Raw genomic sequence first — 25,118 nt, 5'->3', positions numbered from 1 at the left:
TTTTTTTTACTAGTTGATAAAGAAAAACATATAAACATGAGAATATTTTAACCATAGATCTGGCCCATTTAAACACTATGAAAATCTTCCCCACTGCAGGGCAGACAACTGCGAGATTGTAATGTGTTGTGTAACAGGCATGCACCATAAATTTGATAATCATACTTGTGAGTCCTTCCTATTTTATATAAAGAATCGAGGAGAATAAAAATAGAAGAAAAGGAGCACTGAATGGAGTTATGGATATCCACGTGTAAAAGAAATAAAGAAAGATTACCTTGGTCTTCTGCACTTGCCTGTGCTAAAACTGTGATGCCGAATGCTGATCAGATGCTGTGAGTTATAGTGGAATGAGGGAATATGAAGAAATCAGGATTCCTTTCAGATGTACTCCATTATTTTTGAAGTCCTATTGGTTCCCCATGTGTTCTGGCTAATGAAATAATGAAAGAACCCTTTTAATGGGGGCAAGATGAGACTTTACTGCTCAGCTTGTACATGTTATGCAGCTGGACGGATGGGCCACTGTTTAGAGAATCATGGGTGGGAGGTTATTTTAAAAGAAAATGAAAAAACATTTGTTTAACTGCATGGCAACACAAATATTTTACCAAGCGAAGGCTGACTGTGCATTTCATTATGACAAAAGGTGCTGGCTTGAACAGAGAAAAATAAAGCAAAATGCTATATTTCTAGGATTTAAGATATTTGCTCTGTATGGCAGTTATTTTACACCTTGCAATAAATTTATGCATCTAACTCTTTAAATTCTCACATCCCTTTTCTAATCTGAAGAAGTCTGTTGGAAGGAAGTGCTTGCTAATGTTTCCCATCAAATACAGATGCTAGGCAGAAGTTCCTGAAGTTTTGTAGGGAGTTCCTGGGCTCACCCAAGCTGTTGCCATTCTCACTCTCCTCTCCTTATTTCTGCTTCTTCCTCTTTTGCTGAAGCATCTGTTCTCTGAGGCTGCTCACCTGCAGCCCTTGCTCTGTCCTGCACCTTGTGGTGTCCTCTTTTAGGTACCAGAGCAGAGAAATGCCTCTGCATTTCCATCTGCTCTAAGTGGTGAGTTTTGAAAAATAGGCTGAAAACACGACCTAATGATTTTGTTTAAATGTAACTGTACATGTGGGTGTATATACCTACATATATATGTTTGCACACACATGCAAGGTGTGCATACATATATATAAATATAAAAATCATAGAAACTCAGTCGGGATAATGATTTCAAAACCCATTTGGGATAATCATATTTTTCACAAATGTTGGAGAAACCAAGTAGTTGTACAGTTCATTCTCTCTGGTTACCAGCAAAACTTTTATAGATATGTTAAATTATCTTGGTGGAATTTGAAATTGATTACAGTAATTAAAAATGTAGGTGGTTTTACTTATTTGCATCACTTTGCTTACTGAATTACTTTAGTTTCCATGAGTATGATAGTTTTCAGCTGTGTTGCAATAGACATTTCATAAAAATTTAGATATACCCCAAAATATTAATATGTACCAAAACCGACACTTTTTCAAAACCTATTACCCTAAGCTCTTTGAGAGTGAGCTATAAATGAGTCTCTGTGCTGTGGTTTACAGTATCCTCTTTATAAATAGGTTATATTTTAGTTGCCACTCTTTAGAAAGGAAAGATTTTAAATCCTGATAATTATATGGGCAGAAAACAAGAGTTCTCAAAGACTGGAAGGTGCATATCATTAAACTGCAACAGGTGTACCTTTTGAGGGATGTTAATGTGTGAAACTTTGATATATGGGGCTTTGAGAAGTGTAGTGAAAGTGCCTGTTTGCAGCACTTTCCAGGTCTGAAACACTGTGTGGCACAGCTTCAGAAAGATTTGTCAGCCTGAAAGCTGATGCAGCTGGAGCAGGACTTTGGTCTGAATCTAAGACAGATATGGACAGGATATATTGTGTAAACAAAGTGCAGTCACTGTCCTGGCTTGATTAAATTGTCTGTTCTGATCCACTTTGTAATAAAACAATGCAGAGGTATGACTGGCTGATTGGGTATTGAAAATGCCAACATTAGAGAAAGAAAATTAAAACCAAGCAACTCCCCAAACTTTTCTCTCTCTTTATTTGGGTTCATTTTGAAGTGATCCCTGTTTCATACTGCTTAGAGATTCAGATTCTCTCATTCCTCCTTTTTAGCAGGAGATCTCAAAGCAGTCTAGAAAGGTGATTTATAGAGATGTTGTTTCCCTTGTTTTACACAGAGGTAAACCCAGGCATAAAGAGGTAAATAGCATGTCAGATGCTGAGTCAAAACTAGGCCTTGCACTTTTGTGTGCTTCCTTCACTAGAGAATACTGATTGGGAAATTTTGACTAGTGGGAAAATTGTAGGTCAAATGCTAAATGTTACCTAGTGAATCATTTTATGAGGAGATATCGAAGTTCACCACATGGTTATCTTGTGGGTGTAAGTCTGACACTGTAATTGTATATGCATGGTGGTTTCTCTCTCTGAGCTATGGTGGCTTCAACAGCAAACTGAAATCCCTTAACAGGTTCTTTTTGCATTATATATATATGTGTGTGTGTGTATATATATATATAAAAATAAATATGAAATAGTTTATCAAATTAATTTCTGACACTCATTATAAAATAAGTGATAAATTGCATAGATCAGTATTCTCTTGCAGAAGAGAGTTTGGAATATAATAACCTTATCATTTATTGACGTCAAGTGATAATAACCAGAAGGTTGCAGTTGACTGTGTGATATTTTTTCTTCCATAATTTATCTAGTTTATCCTCAGGACTTAAAAAATTAGCAGGTATAAAAATATGAAGGTTCTAATTGTGAGGAGAGTTTAACATGTTGGGTGAGAAGTTAAATGGTAATTCATAGGGGTAAAAAAACCAATTTGTAGGGTACCAAAACCAAATAAAAAATTTATAAAGGATTTGAGCACCGTTTCGTACATTGTCTCACAAATTTGATGGGAATGGAGTTCTGGAGTGAGATGGGATATCTAGGACTGCAAAAGAGTTAAATAGTTAAAAGAATTTCTAGCGGTGAATGTGGCAATCTGACTTGAATTCAAATATCTAAGTTGCTTGGTCCTGTAGTTCCTAGGGCTGAAAGAGCTAGTTTGTATGGCCCAAATGCAGTGTCTTGGAAACCCAAGGAGCAGACAGTTCTGCTTTCTCTCAGCTGACAGACATGCAAAGCTGTGCATACAGTGACGCCAATATGGACTGACCAGGTATGCAGGGAACCTGTAGAGAAGGAAACAAGGGAAAAACTGAGAGAGGTTGCACATAATGGGGCAAACCCAGAGAGCAGCTGCTGGTGCTCAGAGATAAGAACCATTCTTCATGGTATATGAAGATAGAGAAAATTGCTGTTCTGTGCAAGCTGTTAATTTGGACAAGAGAATTTGGTTCCATTGTATGACTGTTGTGTGGGTTCTATTATGTATACGTATTCCCATACTATACAGGTTCAATTATATAGATACATATACATACATATAACCAGACACCGATCCAGGGGGCTACTTGAGTAAAGAAACATAGCAGGAACTCACTTCCCTTTTCTTCATGTCTTTGGGTCAAATCTCCTTACTTATTATGCATGAAATTTCAACAACTTGATGATGTTTTTTTTCCTGGAAGTACATTTTATTCTGCTGTCCATCAGTGCAGAGCATGTTGTGACTTTTGCTCCACTGTATGAAAGTGAGGAAGCAGATTGTCTTTGCGCAGTGTTGGCCACCAGAGCTCCCAGGGTCAATGTGACAGAGCACTGTAGTCCCTCAGAGGTATAGCTTAATGGACCCAGTTGAATCTGTGATGTGTCCAAGGCCAATCAGTGCCTTGCTCTGCAGACCACAGCAGCAGGATTGTGTAGTATTTGAGTGCTTTACCAGTGTATCTACCGTGCCATGCCACTAGCTGCTGCTCTGACAGCCTGGCTCTTGTCAGGCTTCTGCACCGAATTCTTAGATTACTGCTGTTCTTTTACATGTTTTTCTACATAATACATGGATACTCAGCAATAACCACAGGACATGAAGTACCATATTCATGGAGGCACAGACTGTACCTGGACAGTTCTCTAGCTGCTAAATGGGAAATGATGCAGATAATTTGCTATCTAAGCAGCTCTGATCTTAAAGCATGAATTCATATTCTGTGTAGGATACTAATGCAGATTTTATTACTTGTTCACTAAAAGAGCATTGGCATACTTAATATATTTTAAGGAATAAATAGATCTTTTGGGAAACAGTGTATTTGCATTGTGCATATCAATGCAGTAGCCATACCAAGATGCCTCTAAAGCACACTGTTAGGATGAATTCTACAAAGGAACATAATGAGAATTTCCTGACTGTGAGTTGTAAAGGACAGAGCCACCTATCACTATGCACAAAGACTGTTTTTCATTAGATACTAGCTCTTTTTTTGTCCTTTATAAATAAACTTAGCAGTGTGTTTTCTGTCTCACAGAGGTGGTTTTATTCAAGAAAAAATAACAACTAATAGGCAGCCAAAGAATACTGGTCGATGATACATGTGTCTGTGAAAACAGGTTCACGTATCTTAAGATGTGATTATCTTGGCTGAACAGAAGTTTAAAAAAATAAATAAATGGTACTACTGGCTGATGACAGTGATATCTTAAAGTTGTAGAAGACTACTGTGAAGTTCAGACTATTTCTAACCAGACTGAATACTACTATATGGTTTTATTATTATTTTATTAATGCTTTGTTTGCTACTTTTTAGGCAGCTCAGGTATTTGAGTGTTAAGTAAATTGAATTTGCTATCTCTGCAAATAAGTGTAGTTTCCTTTTCTGTGTAGGTCATTTAAGTGGCATACATGTAATCATGTCAATATTTTCAAAGGCAGGTTGTCGATTTGTTCTTCAGGATTGGGACTATATGGTGGGGGAATATGGTGGCAGCAATGTGGCAGAATCTGTGTAAAAAGGAGACAAACAATAAAGAGCGTGGACGCATGGGTTTGAGATTATGATATATATAAAGGACCATGCATATGGTTTAATTTGCTCAACCTGGCCACTCTGTAATTTATCTGGAGAGCAACTGGATCATGTTTTTCATTGAGCAGCAGTTTTGGGGACCCTGGGAATTGAATTCCCACAGTACCTTCCCTCCGGACTGATGGACTTGTATGTAAAATATAATGCTACAAAGGATTAAAAGTGACTGAAAAGACACTTTGCAGTCATTTTTGTCCCTTAACGATCAATTAGGGATCACATGAGAAAGGCAGGAGACCTCTGGGAATGAGCAGACACCAAGGCCAGCATAGCTGTTCAACATCTTATCCGACTTCCTACTACTGTGACCTCTGAGGAACGCTGTCAGCGCTGTGCTGGTATGTCTGGAAGGCTGCGATCTTTGTGGTGAAGATGTCAAGTTACAGAGAAAGTAGTTTTTCCCTCAACTGTTGGTAAAAAACAAGTCAAGTGGGGTTAATCTTGGCTACTAATGATTTTGGCCTTTTTAGGATGGTATTATTTGCGGTGCTGAACAGCTGCCTCTACTGCTGCTGTTTGGACCCAGTGTTGGCACTGGTGGCAAAGCTTTGCTTCTTTGTTGGTATCAGGTTGTGTCCCTCTGGGTGCTGGGTGACATTTCAGCCTGCCAGAGATGTGGACTGTGTGGCAGGAGGAGGATTGGGTCTGTGTACAATTTTGGTGGCGCAGAAGACTGATGAATATTTCTACAGTTTCGAAAAAGGAAGTTACTGAAAGCTTCTTTTTGTCACTGGAACGTGAGAGTTCTTTTCTTTTGAAATTTTGTGTGAAGCAAGTTTGCTAAAAATCCAATATTCAAAAACCTAGAGCCTCGAGTACCATGAGGTTTAAGGAAATGTTTTCTATTTGGTTTGAGTCTTTGAAGACGCATTACCAGACTTCCTCCTATTGCATATTTTAAGGAAATATCATGATTTAACTTAATTTTGTGTGTTCAATGACCTTGCTGCGATGAATGGTAAACTGGGAGAGGGCAAAAATATACCTGTATTTGGGGTGTTTTTGTGCATTGCTGCCCTTTTGTGAACAAAGAACAGAAGCAGAATTTATCACAGCAATTTGGGGCTGCCTCCTTTGAGATACACAGAAGTGTATCTGTAGCTTCTGCCCAAAAGGAGAAGAATTTTCCATCCTGTGCTTTTCTCTGTGCCTGGCCCAAGTATCACCTGGCCCATGGTGATTTCAAATGTTTTTCTCATGCCTTACAGTGTCTGAATGGACACAGATTTCTTCCCAGTTAACATACAACAATCTCTTATGCTGACTACTGAACTCTGCTCTTTGGCTGGATGCACGCTTGTTTCTTTAAGCACATGTGGTGCAGAGCTGACCTGGAGCTGAGTAATTCATAAGAGCTGGGTGTTATTGGTATTACTACTACTTGAATGAGTCTGTATTATTTTGCACAGCAGTGTGGTCACCTGGCAGCAGGTCATTAGCATTTTAGGTTTCTTTCCCTCACAACAACGCACAACATGCTAATTAGAGGGTTTTGAAAGCTAAGCAACCTGGTTTAAAATCAGACATTTTAATTTGCAGCTTTAATGGCTGTATTATAATAACTGGCTTGGCTCGGGGGAGAAGGGGAGAGAAGCACTTCTCATGTTCCAGTAGAAAGGTCCAATATAACAGAGGCTGAAAAAATTAAAAACCTCATAATTTGACCTTTGCCTGGGATAAAAGGCTGTTTCATAACAATTTCCTTTTGTTCTTTGTTTAAGCCATTACTCCAAAAGGAGCCTCCGATTAATCTAAGTAAATGCATCATTACAGTCCTAATCCATGTCCTTCTGTCAGTGTCTGTTTTAATTAAATAAGAAACACTAGCAGAAAGATATCACGCACAAAGCTGTGATTGGAGAAAGAGGGTTGTTTGATCAGGGTGAGATTAAAAAAGGCTTTACTGTTTTGTCCTTTTACTCTAGATGCCATAATGTAGGTTAAAGGAAGAAAACTTGCCTAATAGTTTAGCACATTGCTCCCCATTACAATATCTAAATAACCAGATTTACCAATGAAACTGTCCCAGACACTCAATTAATTATATACAGAACATTCACAAACAGATGATATGGCAGCTTGGTTTGAGTAATTTGACACAGTAATATTTGAGACTGTATACACAGTTGGCCAGTAATTGTATTCAAGTTGCAGGTTTTTTATATTAAATACAACATTGATTAAAGCTATTTATGTAGTTTCTCTCTTTTTAGTACTTGTGGCTCCCAAATTGTAAACATGTTCTATTGCAAGCCCCTGATTTTTTGAAAAATATTTTTGTTTCTCATAAAATCAGAACAGTTATTTTACAGCGGTGAAGGGTTGAAGAATCCATTTAATAAATGTCATAACATCCAGGTAGTTAATATTGCTAAAGCAATGCATATATAAGAGACTCTTCCTCAAGGTAGCATTTCAAGATCCCTGTGGTGAGGGTTTTCTCCCATATCCAGGCCATTATTTGATGTAATGAAAAGAGAAAGTGTGCAACACAGAGATTGTTAATTAATTTAGCCTAACAAGATGAAGATAAATGAAGCAAAGCATGGATTGAATGAAGCAAGAGGTCTTATTTACAATTTAATACTACTTTATATTAGGCGTTTTTCAGTTTACAAAAGAAAGGAATTTAAAGAAAAGGTATTCTGCAAATGCATGCAAGAAAACTTTACATTTTATGAGTGGTTCCTAGAACTGCTGAAAATAACTTTTGGGTTAATCTTTAAGTTTTCCTCTCTCTTTTTTTTTTTTTTGTTTTTGTTTTTTTTTTTTTTTTTTTGTTTTTTTTTTTTTGTTTCCCTGTTCACAATTATTTTTCTCAATTTGATTTACAGTATGTTGATAGGAATGAGAAACATTAAACCCTAAACTTTTTCCCATTGAAATCAATAGAATACTACCAGTGGAAACTCTTGCAAGGCCAAATAGTACAGTTTTTCATTGTTTATATTCATCTAGAGTCATAGCTTATTTTTTGAGCAATTTGTGTGTAGAAAGATGCATTAAGAGGCGTAACTACAAAAGTACAATAAGACGTGATTTTAGTTTCCATTCCAAAGTGTAAATCTATTGTTGCTTATGTGTTTTCAACTGTCCTATTGAAGTGAAAGCTAAGAGAGGAATCCAGGATAGTTTTAATTAACAGTGATTTTATGTAATAAAACTATGATTTTTGATTTCGGAAAATATTTTTTCTCAAGACCATGTTTGTTTTAAACATTTTGTGAAAAGTTGTAGTTTCTAATTTCTTAACAACTAAAAAAACCCCCAAGATTAAAAGGCATGTCAGAGATTTTAGATGTCTCTTCTTCCCAGTCCCAAATTTAAATAAAGACTATACAAAGCTAACAGTAAGCTACAATTTGCATCAGTTCAGCCACTGCATATCAAGGTGTACATTATTCAGTTTCCCAATGACAAAATTTAGGGTATAATTCTTTAGATGTGAAGAAAAAAAGTCTGTCATTTTTAACATCTAACAAACTAATCAACAAAAAAATGTCTTGTGCTGTGACTGATTAAAGATGCCTTTATCAGTTTGTCCTAAACCCTGAATTGAAAATGATGACCAAACATACTAGGCCTTTTTTTTTTTTTTGATAAAACACCCTCATTTTACAGATGAATTGGGTCTGTCCACTATTTGACCTTCTGCCATGATTTCTGTCTGCAAAGGAAATGCCTTCCTTCCTTTTGCAGTAGCTAGACAGGACAGCGTTATCTACAAGCAGTGTCACTACAAGCAGTGGTCGCCACAAATAGCATTATTATGGTCTCTATGTTTTTATCTTGGGGGTCATGAACAAATCCATGCAACTGCTTCTAAAGATTTCAATAAATAGGACTTTTTATGCAGACAATTGGCTTTTATATTACTTTTAAACAAAACTACTAGTCCATCAAGAGTTTCAAAAGGAAAACAATTCTACAGAGTGCTGGTATGGCAGCACAGACCAATCATTATGGCACCCATTCTCCAGTCCTTTATTTTTCAAGTCCACAACAATAGGTTGTTGATTCAATGGACAAGACCAGAACAATTAAGTTCTCTGTTTAGCAGCAGTGCAGCATTTTAATGCCCTCCTCTAATAATGGTCTCATTATTGTTATTCTAAGACTGGGCCTCAGGAGGAGGAATATTTGCTGGAGGTACGTCATTATTTTGCAAATTTCGATTAGCTCATCATGTTGTCTGTACTGTGAAAATCGTAGCTAATTAGGGCAGTCAGTTAGACTACCAGCTTTTGAGCTTATGAGTTAAAAGGTAGCACACTTGATAGGCCAATGATGTGAAAAAGGTGGTAAAAAGAGGGATTAGAGCTGTTGCCTTAGTAACTCTAACTTCCATCTGTGCGGGAACAATGGACCTGTGTTTCTCCTCCACCTTGGTGTAAAAATTGGTTTTGTTTCGAAAGGAAGGGGCTTTTTATGACAATCTGGAATTCAGCCTAACGGGGTGTAGTTTTAGTTGTTAGAAGAGACCATTGGAGGATAGGAAAGATGAAAGGTCATGGTGAGCTCCAAGGACATGAAAGGTCATTGTCTCTTGTAACAATAGTGGATTGTTTGGTCCCATTATTTCCAGCCAACTACTCAGTCAGGTGATAGAAAAGATACTACCAGTTTAGTCAGGTGGAACAGGAGAGAAAGATAATGAACCTACTAAAGAACAAAAGATAACTATAATTCGCCTTTATTAAACAAAGTTGCACTTACTTGTGGCCATCCTCTGAAAAGGGTTGTTTACTGACTTACTATTCCAGCCTGCTTTGTTCAGCACTGCCTCTGTAGGCCATCACATCTCTGGGAAGCAATCCAATGTGTTAGAAAATGTTGTTTAAGCTTTCTTCCCATGAAGAGGAGCCCCCAGGAGTACCACTGATGTGATACTTAACAATAAATGTAGTTGTTGTAGCTTTCTCACATTATTGGCATTCTTAAAAGGTTTTCCTTCAAACACAGAATAAAATTAGCTATAAATATGAAATAAATTTGCTTCAAAACTTTCTAGCATTTTATCATAAATTCTACAGCACATATTGCAGAAAGTTTACAGCAAACTGTATTAGGCACTACTGAATAGAGAGCAGAAACCTATAGTTGTGTAAAAAGAGATTAGCTATAGAACTACTCTTATGCAAAGGGAAACAGAAAAAGTCTATCTGTGCTTTGCAGAAGCTTTAGGAGACTCTGTGCCTTTGTTTTAAGGAAAAATCCAGAACTACTGTGGTATTATTTAATAAAACAGCTATAGTGGAGTTCATGAGGAAAGCATTTCTGTTAGTGAATAGAGCTGTCACCTCTTATATTTTTCCAAGAGCATCCAAAAACCCCAATTCACTGTTTTTCAGAAAGACTTTCCCCCCCCTTTCTTATTATTTCCCTATTTTTATAGCATTATGCCTTAGTCATCCATGCAACAAGTGTATTTTTCCTTTTCTTCTTACCTCTGTCCACAATCAAAGCACATCCTGAGGTCCATCACATATCCCCCAAAGATTAGTTTCTTTAGGTGAACATTTCCAGAATGTTCCACATTCTTATATGAGCTCTCTGAACCCTTTTAACAGGTTTGTTTTATAATCTTTTTACTCATATCACAACAGAGCTGCCAGAGCTGTATTGAATTTTTATGAAATTGATAACATATATGTAATTTACTACTATTACACTTGAAAAATAAAATTACATATAATTTTTAGGTATCCCATCTTAAACTGTTCTGACCTCATTTGAACTCCCCTTTTTTAGCTTTTCTGGGCCTCTCTTATCTCATTTTTACTCCTGGCCACTCTTGCTTTCTGACAACACAGATGGGTGGCCTTGCACAAACTGATAACTGTGGCAATTTCTCAGCACACTAGTCACTAATAAAAGATGTTATTTTCAGAATTAGGCAGGCATGTGTCATACTTACTCGCTGGCTGAAGATGAGAGGTCGAACTGTGGCTTCCTGGGAGTGCACGATCGTATGAGCCATTGGACTTTACAGCTCCCAGGTTGTTGATGCATTGTTTTACCAGCAACTAGGTTTAGTAATTAGAGTCTTTCAGAAAAAGGAAGTCTTGCATTAAGTATTTGCAAGCTTTTAGTTTTTTAAGATAACCTATTCTTAATTTTCTCTTTAACTTGTTGTTTGTTCTCACTTATGTGATAGCCTATGTTTTGTTATTTTTGTATTACAATGAGCCGAACAGCGTAGACTGCTTAGTTCAAAATGGGAGCCCTGCAAAGGGTTAACCAGCAGAGAATTGCAAATGAACTATCAGGAAAGTTGATTATTAATCCAGCAAGAGAGAAAATATCCTTCCAGTTAGCAAGAATTAGTACCTGAAGAGCTGATAATATTGTTCGGGCTGTCGGTGTGGAATGGCAAAACCAGGTAAGCTAATCATCTTCTCAAAAGAGCAAAATCTTTTCTTTCTGTTTTTCATTATAAGAGAGTTTAGTTTTTAAAAGAATCCTTGTTGTTTTACTTAAAGTATCAGCATGTGAAACAGCGTATGTTGATCCTCAGTTTCCTCAAATGAATGAAAGAAATTAAACTCGTGTTTAACTTTGGTAAGAAGATACGTTTCTAAGCCATATTTCTAAGCTACAGTATGCATGTAACTGTGAAATATCATAACAATTCTTTCCTGGCTTGCGGTTAACTGTGAGAACTGATTACAAAACCTGGAGAGTCCTTTGCAATTGCAAGCTAATATATTACATAAGTCTGTCTTTAGTTGTGCTTGGACATATTGTGGAGGTTTAAAGGAACTTTTATGTTGCAGAGCTCTTTCATCCAGAATTATTAGATTTTAGTTTTCACACTGTATGAATAATTTCTTTAAGTTTGTTTGGATATTGTGAACACATTTCTGTTCATTAAGAAACTTTTGTTTTTGGGGGGGGTTTTCAAAAATCTATGATCTGGCGTTAGAAGGAAATGAATGTTTGGTAAATATACCACTGTGTTTATACAGAGAAATGCAAATGAAACCACTAGATCAGTTGAATATAATCTCATAGTTTGGTAACTTTTAAAAACTCAAAGTCCTATCTTGGGAAAACTTTCAAATCTGTGCCCCTGACATTAAGAAGTAGGTATGATAAACGTTTCTTTTTTTCAATGTAGTCTTTACTATTTAGCTTATTATAAGAGTTGTGCAAAATCTTTTAAATGATAGTTTAGTACTGTGGAAACTAGAAAGTCTGTATTCAGCATTTAATAACTTTTGCTAGGTTGTGTGCTGTTACTTAAATTGGTAGTACTTAAAAAAATTCTGATTTGCTTGTAGAATGGAATTCAGTATTCACATGATGTGACTACAGTATCCGTCTCGGTGAAAGAGTTTACCACGTCCAGATTTTAGCCTGTTGTGCATGAAATAGCCTGAAAGCTATATGAAAGGATTTGTGGTGATACAAGAATGAAAATACAGATAAAATCTGCAAGTATTCCAAATTTAAAGGCTGAGCCCCTGTAGCAATATAGTTCTATGGGGTAACATTTCATGAGCCATAGAGAAAGGAAGAAACCTTTTAATTTTGGGAATGGGATTAGGATATGGCCTCAGGCAAAGGAGAAAGAGAAAGGAAGAAGAGGAAGTGGGGAAAGTGAAAGGGAGAAGAGGTGTTTATCTGACAGCGTCATTGTTTTGCGTGTGACTTTGGCCTCTCTGAGCAGAGGAACAGCTGGTGGCCAAGTTCTCTGAAGGGCGTCTCACCATGTTAGAGTAAATTAAAAACCCTGAATTTGCTTTGGATGGATCTATCAGGGCAACAAATGGTGGCATTTTGGAAGCTATGCTAAATATTCTGATATACATAGAGGCAAATAACTTCTTGAGGCACATTTTAGCTGAGTATTTTGAGGAGAACAGGGACAATGTAAATAAGCTGCATTTTCTGAGTTTGAGCACCAGCATCTAGGAAATATATAAAGAGCAAGAAACCCAATGATGAAAAAATTATCACACAGGAAATGATATACGTAGAAAAAACAAGATTGTAATTAGTGGAGGAAAGTAAGAAACTGATTAGAGAAATGAAATTTCCCAGATGTTTAAGGGAAAAATGAAAGTTACATTAGATAAGCTCTTTTAACTAGTATTGGAGAAGAATGCTTGCTTCAGAATGGGAAAGCTAGACTTAAAATTAGAAAAGAGCTGGCAACTTGAGTTTAGCTCAACTGCTTTCCTGCACGAGTGACTCTTTGGAATGCTCTGCTTGGAACATCATCGGGAACAACTAGTGTAGTGCTGTTGGGGAAAAAGTAAAACACAAAATGAAACTTGCTGTATGCTTATTTGGAATGATGCAGGTGCTTATATTACTTATGTGTGTACTAACCCACAAATTGGACAAATTGGTTGGATTTTGAAGTAATACTTCAGGATTTATTGTATTTCACGTATATATGTAGTTGACACTTGAGCTCCAGCACTGTACTGGTTCAACTGGTTCATTTTAAAATTAATTGTAAGCATTAGCTTATTGACAGAATCCTAAATCATCAAACACTACCTGCAAATGAACAGAAATAGTCTTGATCCCCCACAGCTATAAAAACATGTAAATAAGCTGTTATTTAATTATTATTATTTATATCAACTGGGATAAAAGTAATATTCTCAAGCAAAAGATAGAAACAAAAGATATCAAGCAGAAACTGTGGGGTTTTTGTGGCCGTTCCAGTGACTTGTTTCAAATTCAACAACATGATAGTGTAACCTTTGAAAAATGTCCCCCTACAATTCAGTGTAGCTGGCACCACTGCTTTTGTGCCAGTTCCTGTTCTCAGTTGTGTGTTACAGGAAAAAAAATGCAGAAAAAAACTCCAACCAAAAAAGTTAGACGTGTCTGGAATAGGTTGATAAGAACATCATCTGATTTACTGGAACTAGCTTGACTGAGCAGGGTGTTCATGTTAAGTAAAACTGTATTTTCTTCAACGCAGATTATGTAGATCCCAACTTGTTCAAAGGCTTAATGTCTAGGAAAGATGAAGTTCCAGAGGTCTCTGACTGACTAGACACACATCTGGAAACACAGCTGCACTCAGGGGAGGCTGCTGAAGCAGTTAGCCTGCAGCAAGCAAGCCATTCTTGTCACTACATGGTCAGGGCAGTAAGATGAGATGATGTGGAGGGTGGAGCATAAATATCTATATGTTGCTTGATTCTCTACTTTATAAAAACCTGTTAGTAGCCAGAAAGAAGCTTGTCTACAGAAACAGATGGCCAAAGCAAAGTTTGGGCCAGGTTATTTTTGTTTCTTGGACCACACCTTGTCTGTGGTGACAGTACTGGAGAGAGAATGTGTTTCAGTTCATTAGGAGCTCGGTGAAGCTATATGGATAACACTGAAGTGTTTTATAAGATTCAGAGTAAAGCTGCATAGTTCAAGGAAGGTCATGTCTTATTAGCTATGGCTAAGGTCAGTTATCCACACAATGAGGGGGAAACTCTTTCATAAACAAGTAGATAAATATGGGGCAGGTGGTGCTTAGCCTGGCTTCAGGCTGTAGTATTACCAAAAAGAGCTTGCAAACAACTCCAGCTTTAGAGTCCTTATGGAGCCTCAGCAGCATAGAGTGGTCAGATATAAAATTACAAGGTTATTTCATGAAAAAAGGACAAATTCAGGGCAATGTCTACAAGATACTAAAGAGAGAATATAAAATCATTTGAACACTTCTTCTGGAAGAAAATAAATTATAAAATGCTAGAGCTGAAAAAAACCAAATTAAACTTACCTCATCTAAATACAATAATAAAATAGACCTAGTGTCTTGTGTGTTTCGCTTTCTGCAACCTCTGTAGTGTTCCATGTGTTTCAAAAAAGCTGGTTAGATACATAGGTGTTTATTAGCACTTGATCCGTGTCTGACAACAGAGAGAAATTGTATGAGATTTCATTTTGCCTTTGGGGCTAGCTTTTTTACTCTCTTATAGAAAATAATTATATCTTAAACAGCTGCAAAAAGAGAAGAGCTTGAAGAGTTAATTGAATCACATGCTGCTAAAGGAAAACATTTTTTCATTCCTTTTTTTTTTCCTCATCTGAAGTAGGAGTTACATGTGTTCCTTATTACACCCAACATGTTCCAGTAGTTTTTTTAAAAGACATACCCATGAAGCAGCATATTCTCAAAGACACATTATTTTCAGCTACTAAATCCTGGAACAATCAAATGTGTCGTTTTTCACCTTCTGAATACAGTTCTGTGGCTGTAGTGGATGATAGCACATAACATCCATAGATCTGCAAAATGTATCCCCCTGCATGTCTTTACTATACAGGTTTTGGGTGTATTTTTGTAGCTGCCAGAGGAAAATCTGCTGGCATTCTTTCAAAGATAGTACAAATCAGTGTTGGTGTAGTTATTAATTATTCTGTGGTTTTTAGACCAAATGTTTAAATTGTAGTAAAAACGCACACAAAAACAACCACCCGAGACAAAACCCACAGCAAATTTACTTAAACTGTAATCACCCAAGTTTGTGAGAGCCAAAGGACAGCAGACTGAGTGTTTTCCCACAAATGGGTCTCTTGTACAGACTGCACTGATGAGGTTGTGATGTGCAGGTGTTCAGTATCGTAGGCAAACAGGGGTGTTCAGAACAAAGTGGAGATTTTTCAGGGCACTTTCTGCTTCAGTAGGTCAAACAACCGAACTCCATGGTGCTGGAAGAAGGCCAAAGCTGGGCACTTCAGCAGCAGCTATCATGCACATCCTTTTGGCCTTTCTACCTCTGAACAGGAATGGATGAAGTAAAAATATATACAACAGTTTGTCTGCTGTCTAATATTTTATGTTTGTGTGCAAGTTTCCTGGCATTTTACAGTAGGAGAATCACGTGTTTAAACCTCAGTGAGAATTGCAGTAGCCAGATCCTAATTATTTATGCTGTTTATTTGGATTTTTTTTTTTTTCCCAAAGCAAAGTTTTCATAAGGACTGTGCCTGTTTAGTTCCAATTTAAAGAATAGTTCTGCCTCCCTATGAATTTGGATTTTAAGAGCCACGTGTATAAGCATGCATCCCAATTTTTGCATGAAAAATATGAGCTAAATCACAAATGTCCTTGTTCTTGCTTTACCAGGGTAGGCTTTTAGCATTTACTGAGGTAATATATGTGGTTTACTAGTGTTTATAATAATCTTATCTGTGATTTTTCAAAAAGACTGCTTTTCCTTTGAGAAAAGTATTTTTAGGACGTTGTTGATTCATCTTTCTACTTTTCCCATCAGTTGTATTCCGTTTAACACTATCACCACCTTAGAGAGCACAGTGTTGAGGGAAAACAGAGTAGCTGCTGGTGACCTTGTGACAACTGTCTGGTAAACCTGATTACTAACCTAGAGTGTTGTTTAATCTATAGGCCAAATAAAACCCTGCAGGAGAGAAACATTGTTTTGTTCTAAATGCCTATTAGGAAGGGAGCTGCTGTGTTATAAGCAGCAGAATAATAAGCCTCCCTGGCTTGTCGGGGTTCAGATCTGGGCATTCAGTGCATACTTGCCTAGACTTCCTATTGCAAAGAAAGAGCTAAGTTTTGGAACTGATGTCGAAGTCAACTAAAACAATAATCAGTAATAGCAGCTTTGTGTTTCAGGGAGGATCAGAGTCTGCTTTTTAACTGTACTGATATAGTTCTAAAGGTAGTATGTGGACTTCATTAAGGTTATTCTCTTCTGCACCCTACAGCTGTGACATGGGATCCAGAGTTACTGGGTCCTGTCTCCTGCTATCTGCTTTTAGCTGTTTTGTCTCTGCAAGCAAAGAAAGAAACAAATAAAAGTGACTACTTCATCTACTAGTATCAATAATAATTTCTGCATTGTATGAGAAATGTCGCTTTCCTGTTTTCCTTAAACTGATGTTTTCAGGGAATAAATTAGAAAGAAACTTGGTGCCAGCAAATAAATTTTTCAGCCTTCTTATAAATGTTTTTTTCCCTATCATACCATTCATTATCCTTCAAGGGTACAATCAGCATGCCTTAGGTCATAGAAGTTGTAGAAATTTTAATTCATCAGTGGTGATCTGATTTTACTTCCACAGCTCCAGCAGTGAAGCAACAATTTTAGTATAAAAAATGTGCCAGTATGTTAAAATACCTCTTCAAAAGTACTAGAACTACACAAAATGGGTTGACTTATATCATCCAAATCTATAGAGACTCAATAATACAGTAGGCCATTGAAAGAAAAAATATTTTAAAAATATATTGCTTTGTGACCCTGTAATGTGGTTCTCAGAACCAGAGTGGGAAGAGATCTGCACTTTAGAAAATTTGTGAGCAAGCAATATGTCAATTACTGTAGTTCTCACTGGTAACAATTAGCATAGTGAATTCCACCTATATTATGTATAGGTGTGTCAGTCTAAACAACATATAATTATATGCAGGTTAGAGAACTTTGATCTACATATTTGTGTATCTGTGTATACAAGCATGCACACAGATACATACACACATGGATACAAGTCCATTTTGTCCACTACTTACATGTATTTATACATATGCAAATATATAGGTGAACATATATATGCATCTAGTGGTCATGTGCACAGTAATATTAGTATGTAATTTTCATACTAATATTTGGCACAAAGCTTCACACTTCCTTAAAAGCACTGTCTGTCTTCCATATAATCCTACTTTCTGAGGTGACAATCTATAATTTAGAGGACAAATACAGGAAAAATTATTGAGAATTACTTGATAAAATCAGGAGTAGATGAGAGTGCTTATGATTCTTCCAGGCCATTGGTAGCAGTTTTATTTGTGTAATGCGTGTGTCAGTTCTAGCATAGCAGTGGGCCTGTGGCCATCCCTGTGTTCTACCTTGCACTTGAAGGATTTCTATTATTAAACAAATAGAGACTTGGACATTGTATGTGTTTAATTATTAGCTAAGATATTATTAAAATTGTGGTTAGAGATTATAGAGATATTATCGATATTTTTGCCATTTTTAAAAAAAAATATTTTTTGTCTTTTTTTTAGAAAGATTTCGGGAGAAAAATCTTTAAAAAAATAACTTCCTGGAAATATCTGTAGTAGTCCATGAAGGGCTGGTGTCTTCTAATTTATGTAGTAGTCTGGAACATAATTCCTTTTCTCATTGTTTCTGTTACTGTCTTCTGTAGAATATCATCATCTTCTAATTTGATATTATGTTGTGAAAACTGAAGATTAACCTAATCAAAATAGCTTTGAGATGCTTAATTAGATTTTTTGTGTTTGCTAGAAAATAGATTTTTTTTTAATAGCTTTTATCTGTAAATGTTTCTTAAAAGAATAAGTGAGTCTTTCTAGTATTCATCCTACTTTGCTGATCAGACTACTTTAATTATAAGAAGTGTCTATCCCTTTTCTGTCCAATAAAAGATAATAAAGTACACATACTTTTCAGCTTGAACACATAGGAAATGTTTTCTTACATCCTTGAAGTCAGTGGACAAGTAATTAACCCCAAAAGTTACAACAATATTTTTAATAACATTACCACTGATGGCCTTATTTTAATGATAAGATAATTCAGGGATTTTTAACCTACAATTTAAGAAAGCACTGCTTCTCATTATATGATGTTACAGAATTTTTGTGGAACTACTGGGATTCATGTGTGATTGGTAGAGATTTGCTATTGGCCTGAGAGTATCAAATTTGAACTACTGAACACTTGTACATTTGTGTTCAGTGGTGACCTGAGAATCACGGACTAGTAATAAGGGGGCAAAAAAAGGGGGCTTGTGTTACATTTTGGTTTCAACAGCTTAATTCCCACCTAAAACATTTTTGAAAACTGTTCCCTGTACTCAGTCATTTACTCTTCCTGCCAGGTAATTGTGGACTCACTGGTAATGCTTTGCTGGCTTTAACATTTCAGCTTGCAGATAATATTTTTTTCTTCTCTTCAGTGTTATTTGATACCATTGTCACATAGCTGAAGACCCAAGTCTCTCTCTCTGGTCCTCGGAGTGGTATTACTCTAATTTCATGAAACCCTATAAAGACCATTAAGCTCCATACAGGCACCTGCACTTTGCTTATAAATTACAGATATCAGACTAAGAGGTCAGGCATGTAATTTTCATAATTTAGAAATAATACTAGATCAAGATTTTTAATACATTGGTCTGTTGCCTTACAGCTTTTGATAGTGCCAGTTTTTCTCTGTGTAGCAAACATGGCATAGTTACCTGACCTTTGTTATCCCATTGTGTTGGTTTATAGGTTGATAACCATTCTGTGAGCTATGAGGTGTGGACCTGCCCCTGCTGCATTCCCTGAACTAAAGAGAAAAAGAAAAACAAAAAAGAGAGGAAAAAAGAAACCCCTCTCCACTAACCATTAAATTGTAGGGTGATCTGGAGATAAAAGCAGAATCTCTTTTTTGCTTTTCAAATATTTGCTTGGCCTTCAAAAGGTATTTGCCTTTTGTGTTTACATTGGATTTATTTTTTTGGCCTACATGCAGAAAGAGAATGATACATTAAAGAATAATGGACAATAGTGAGGAAAATGCTCTCAGTTTCCACATCTAGCCTGCATTTTCTACTTTAGGTTTATTTTTTTAATCTTGTCTACTTTTATTTAAATAGAAACTGCTGAGTATTGTAAAGGGCTGTAAATGTGAAAGTATCAGATGAAGTACAGTACAAGAAGATTATCTACAGGTTGGCAGGCAGTAATGAGAGTTGGCAAAGTGCCATTTTCCTCTATGAGCCTTTGGGACCTCAAGTTATTTCTGTGTGTGGCAGAACAATGTAAGGCTTCAAAAGCCAGTGTTCTGTCACTTGCAGGAGTGCTTCTGCTGTTCCTGAGAGAGGCAGGTGAGGTTTGTCTCTGTAAAGTTGTATAAATCTTCACCAAGGCAAAAGGAAAGATGTTTTGGCTGAGAGTTGACATCTGCACCATACCATCTTCGATTCTTTCCTTATGGATGGCATTGGAGCTTCCTTGGAACCTGCATTGTTCCTTGTGGATTTGCTTTCATTGAAAGAGCAGGGTTTAAGCAAGTTTATATAAAATATAATTTAATTTAAAACCCCATATTTAAAGGAAGTACCCCTTTATGAAAATTGCTTGTCCCAAGGTTATCTTTTCTGTTGCTCAGGTCAGTCCTTTTGTTGTGTTACACACAACTACTGCATCATCAAAAGCTTGTGATTTTGTTAGAGTGGAGTCATGAGATGGAGATATTTCCCAAATCTTACTGTAATGTTTAATATTTTTGATGCTACTAACTTAAAAACAAACATGACCTAATGATTTATTTGAAGCATCTTGATTAACGTGCTTTCAAAACATGGACATTTATATTAGATAAAAATATATTTCACCACATGTACGTCATAAAGCTCTTAGTATGTTACAGTTTGTGAAAATTACAGTCAGTTAATAATGTGTCAGCTCCCCACTGTGTGCTTTGTAGGGTACTGAATGGGTGTTACAAGATTTATTTGCTGGATTTTGCAGGTTTTCTGTAGCGTGTCAGATGCCTTGCTGATTGCTTGGTGAAGCCTAGAGCATGAGCTCCCTCCTGCAATGTTTACTTTAAGTCAATCTACATTTGCTTAAAAGTATGACAGGATTAAAATCAGATCACCTCCTTGGAATTCTCTTAAAAGCCTGGATACTCCTTAGTGAGACTATTGTGCGTAATTTAGACAAACACTTATGTGGGAATCACAATTTACTTCATAGTTCTTAGAATTACAGAGAATGGATTGTTAACAAAATGTGTATTGTAGTGTTGCTAAAGTGAAAATAATATTGCAAATAATTTATATGTTACTCTGGAATTTGGAAGGGGGATAGGAGGCTATTTAATGTTTATTGACTTTGTTCATAATGTAATTAGAAGGATTCTCTCTCCTTTTAAGGCTTTCTTTCTTATGTATTTCCTTGACCTGCTTATGTCTTCTAATTCTTTCATTCATAGAGAGAATTATTTGGCCTTGTTGATATAATGTTATTTTCCAACTAAAGTCTTAGAAAGTGGGAATGCTCAGTTAAGTTTTGAGTTCTTTTTAGCCATTATCTTGCTGGCAATTTTTTTTCTTGCTGGGATTACATTGGAGCATTTCTGTTTAAATGTTTCCATCCATGTCCTGCAGTGCAGGCAGACTTGAAGTTTAGTTAGAAGGTGCAGAAACACCTGTTTTCAAAAAGTATAAAATCCTAAAGACAATTGATGACTGGGATTAAAACTGTAGGAGTGTCAAGATGGCAGGCAATTTGGGCAATGCAGAGGTGGTCTCTGTGGTGTTCCATCGAGCTGCCATATGGAATGTAATATCAGGATAATATGGTTTAAACTGGATGGGTAAATTTCTGTGTGACTTCAGGAGCATCTAGCACCAACTTGTATAGCAATTGGATTTAATAGGCAAAAAAATCAAAGGGAGTTTAGAAAAAGAGAAATTGTGTGAGTTGATTTAGGATTTGAGGCTCTTGTCTGATGCTAATAAAGGTTTCTGATGTCATTCTTTTTGTAGCTATAATGTACACTACAGAAATAATTTGTATAATGTGTGCTTGCGTGTACTATCTTGAATGAGGTATATGTTTATAATTTCTGGCTTTCAGATTTAAATCTGTGAACATAGCAAGAGCTCAATGAGTTCTGATAATAATAGTCCTATAATGCAGAGATCCTGAGAACTTCCTTGCAAATGGAAGGAGTCATTCATCTCACAAAAGTGGTAGAGAAAGAAACTTGCCAGAGCTGCAAAGAATCATTTCTGCAAGGGTCACATAGAACAGATTAGACCATAATCAAAATATTTTTGGGACATTTTAGGATTTTGAGCGAGGTAGTTAAAAAGGAGCTTTGAGAATGGGTGTTTTGAGATGTATATTTCAGATCTACTGCTTTGTCCACGTTTCTATCTCATGTGCCTCAAACCCATGCATACTATGAATTATAGGCTTTAATTCCCTGTCTGGTTTCTACTGAGACCAAATATCAGGAGAGTAAGGCTCTTTTCCAGGTAATTATTGGGGGAATTATAGCCCTGGTTGTCTTTCTGCTTCTTTTTCCCATTTTGTGTGTAACTATGTATGCAAAGTAGGAGTGGTAGAAATTTCTAGAATCAATATGGAACAAAAATTTATTTTTTAAACTTTTTCTTCTAATTTGCAACTTCTCCAAGCTTTCTTCTTCATTTAAAAATTGCCTTTCTTCCCTGCCTTGTAAAAACATATTTATTTTGTGTTGGTTTATTTAGAAATATTAGAGCACTGTGGGCAGAGGTTATGGAGATATCATATTGAATGTTTCTTGCAAGCAGAATGAAATGGTAATTTTCTTTCTGTCTTGTATTTTCCCATTTTTTATATATTTGGTTGTAATTGTGTTTCATTGTGGAAGATGCTTTCTGCAAACAGGCTGGACTGGCACACTGCTGGGGCACCTTCAGGGAGCCCTGTGGCTCTGCAGACAGTGATACAAGCTGATAACATATTTCTATCTTTCTAGCTCAAGACTTGGAGTGTTTAAAATACTAAGTTTCCATCTGGTCATTTTCATAAGTTTTCTGGCAAGTCTAACGGAGGTGTTCCTAAAATCTTCTCAGAGTATAGTACCATGCTGGAACAATTCCTCTGCAACCTTTCAGTTGGTGTCAGGTGACAACTTTCTGGTTGGTGCTGGACGGAAATTTGGTCCATCAGGCACGTTAATCACTGGTTTAAGCTTAACCTGGTCTCTGGGCTTGTTTTAAAGTACCTCCATCTCTGCTTTCCTCCCCATGCCCCAAAACCCAGTGCCTGGTAAAGCCACCTAGGAGAGCCCCAGGCTTCTCTTGACCCTGTTATTAACCGTTCAGGAGGAGGATGAATGGGAAGCACCCCATAGCCTCAGGTCCCCTTTAGAAAAGCCTGGTGCAAGGGCTGTTAGAGCTGGTGGTGATTGCAGTGGGAACTAGGGGGAAGCGTGTACCCATTCCCACTGGTGATCCACGAGGTCTGCCTAGTAAAGCTGCACCTTAAAATATCTTGAGCGAAATCCTGATTCTGCTGAAGTCGCTGGGTACTTAGGCATTAATTTTATGTCAGCAAGGATTTCACCAGTATTTTTATTTTGCAGCTGTGGAGGGGGGGAAGCCTGAACCAAGATGAATGTGACTTCACGTTGTGAAATAGATTCTCTGCTAGTTTCATCCTTGCCTTCCTCCCATCTGAATAACTGTAAATGATGTTCTCTGTTAATAAGTGTGTACTTTGTCTAAATTGCATTTATTTTTCTTTTGACATATATACCATTTTACTATTAATCATCCCTTTCTGCTCTTTACTGTACAAAGACTCTGTTGTGCTGATGGAACATATTTAATCTTTGCTATGTTGTATTTTATTTCTATTGTTGCTTTCCCATTTCTTTACAGAAAATCTTTCTTTATTGACTCTTAAATCATGGGTTAAGCCCTTATTGAAAACATGTTCTGTATGTACTTCTTGCGAGTGAAACGAGTTCTTTTGAGGTTATAGGCTAGGCTTATACAAATACTTCGCTATACAGTAAAAATTCAGAGGTCTCCTATATGTTATCTAAAGCTAGAAATATACCCATTTACTCAGCAGCACATCATAAAAGAGTTGCATACTATGTTCATGTCTGTCAGTGCCTTAAGTCATCACTCTACAGCCTTTTTTAAATTCTCTTTTTATTGAAACCAAGAAACAAAACAAAGACAAAAAAAAAGCAAAACCAACATCAATTACATGTCAACATGACATCAAACAGCATAATATATCAGAAAAATAAATGTATGATCTGGTGACTCAATGATTTCTGTCCCTATGGCATTTACGGAGAGGTAAAGAAAAGGCAAATAGCTACACATCTGTGTTGGGAAAAATGTCCAATATAAAATTGGCCATCATGACAGCATTAGAAAGCTCTCAGCTGAGATTACCTGGAAATAAATAACACACGGAAGGGAAAGTGAGGTTCCAACAGTCTTGCTCTTATATGTGTTTAGAGTTTTGTGCCATGAGCATTGTGCATGCATAAATCTTCTTATACAAAGACTACTTTAAGGATGGAGATATTCTACTTGCTGAGGCTAGGTCCAGGTTTATAGATGGATGTGTAGTACAGCTGCATGCAGAGCGATGCAAAAGTGCAATGAGAAAAAAATAAATCTCTGAAAATAAATGTGACTATCTGGTGGAACTATTAAAATGAATACTGACTCCAAGCCTATTTGTATATTTGCTGAAAGACATATGAAAAAGCCTCTTTGTATAAGTGCTAAACACATGAAAACCACTGAGAATCAGTTAAGCCCCTAAAATAATAATCTGGGAATTCCATTCATTATTATAGCAAAGGGCATCATAACTTTATGGTAAGTAGGGAAGGGTGGGAGAGAGGTGAGACTGTGGGGGTGGGAACTAGAGAAAGAAAACCCAGAAAGATCCAGAATCAAACACAGCCTCTGTTATTTGAATTTGTTGTTCGTTTTCAATGGAGTGATAACTGGAACGGCTCAGCCTGAACTGCCTGGCTCGACACTCCCCGTTCTAAGGAACTTGGATGTGTTTCACAGCTTACATCTGGACAACAGGGCACAGGGAAAAAAGCCACCAGGATGGATCACATTCTCTTTGCACAGTTAGGATTTGAACCTAATATATAATAAACGTATGACAAAGAAACCTATGTACACATAGACACATACATTTATGTATCTACACACGTTCATGTGTGTATAAATACAGATTCTCATGGAATTTCTCCTCATTTTGCTGTTAGGTTCAGTTCACAGATCTATGTTCTGTCTCTCCAGAGTCACAAGAAGTTGCCTTCTGGAATTTATTTCTTTTTTCTTACCCAAGCTGGCTATTTATTCAGTGCTATCTGAGATGTCTTTTTGTTAATCTTATTACAAGTACCTCTATAGGCCTCAAAGGAGGTGATAAGTGACCCACTGGACCAGGAAACGGTGCTTTCTGTGAGAGCAGGGGATACATAATGAACTCCTTATCTTATCTTTTAGATCAGCGATAACTTCAGTGAGATCACTTGGTCAATATTGTACATCTCACTCTACGGCCACGTCTCC

The 25,118-nt window shown here is 36.7% G+C and overlaps 1 protein-coding gene across 7 annotated transcripts in view; it reads left to right on the top strand.

Annotated features, from left to right (window-relative positions):
* SOX6 (SRY-box transcription factor 6) overlaps positions 1-25,118 on the top strand; it is a 368,589-nt gene that overhangs the window by 94,130 nt on the left and 249,341 nt on the right. The window contains exon 1 of one of the 7 annotated variants that reach the window (XM_082283583.1): positions 10,951-11,041. The exons of 4 other annotated variants lie outside the window; for them this stretch is intronic. The gene's annotated coding sequence lies outside the window, so the exon portion shown is untranslated. Of the gene's footprint in view, positions 1-10,950; positions 11,045-11,085; positions 11,425-25,118 lie in introns of those variants that run through there. 2 more of the 7 variants (XM_082283582.1, XM_082283581.1) reach the window with 2 other exon arrangements.

Source organism: Coloeus monedula, assembly GCF_965178545.1.
Source record: "Coloeus monedula genome assembly, chromosome: 6".
In the NCBI taxonomy this organism is placed as follows: Eukaryota; Metazoa; Chordata; class Aves; order Passeriformes; family Corvidae; genus Coloeus; species Coloeus monedula.
Note: the sequence above shows the minus strand (reverse complement) of the source record. Positions and strands in the feature narration are given on the sequence as shown.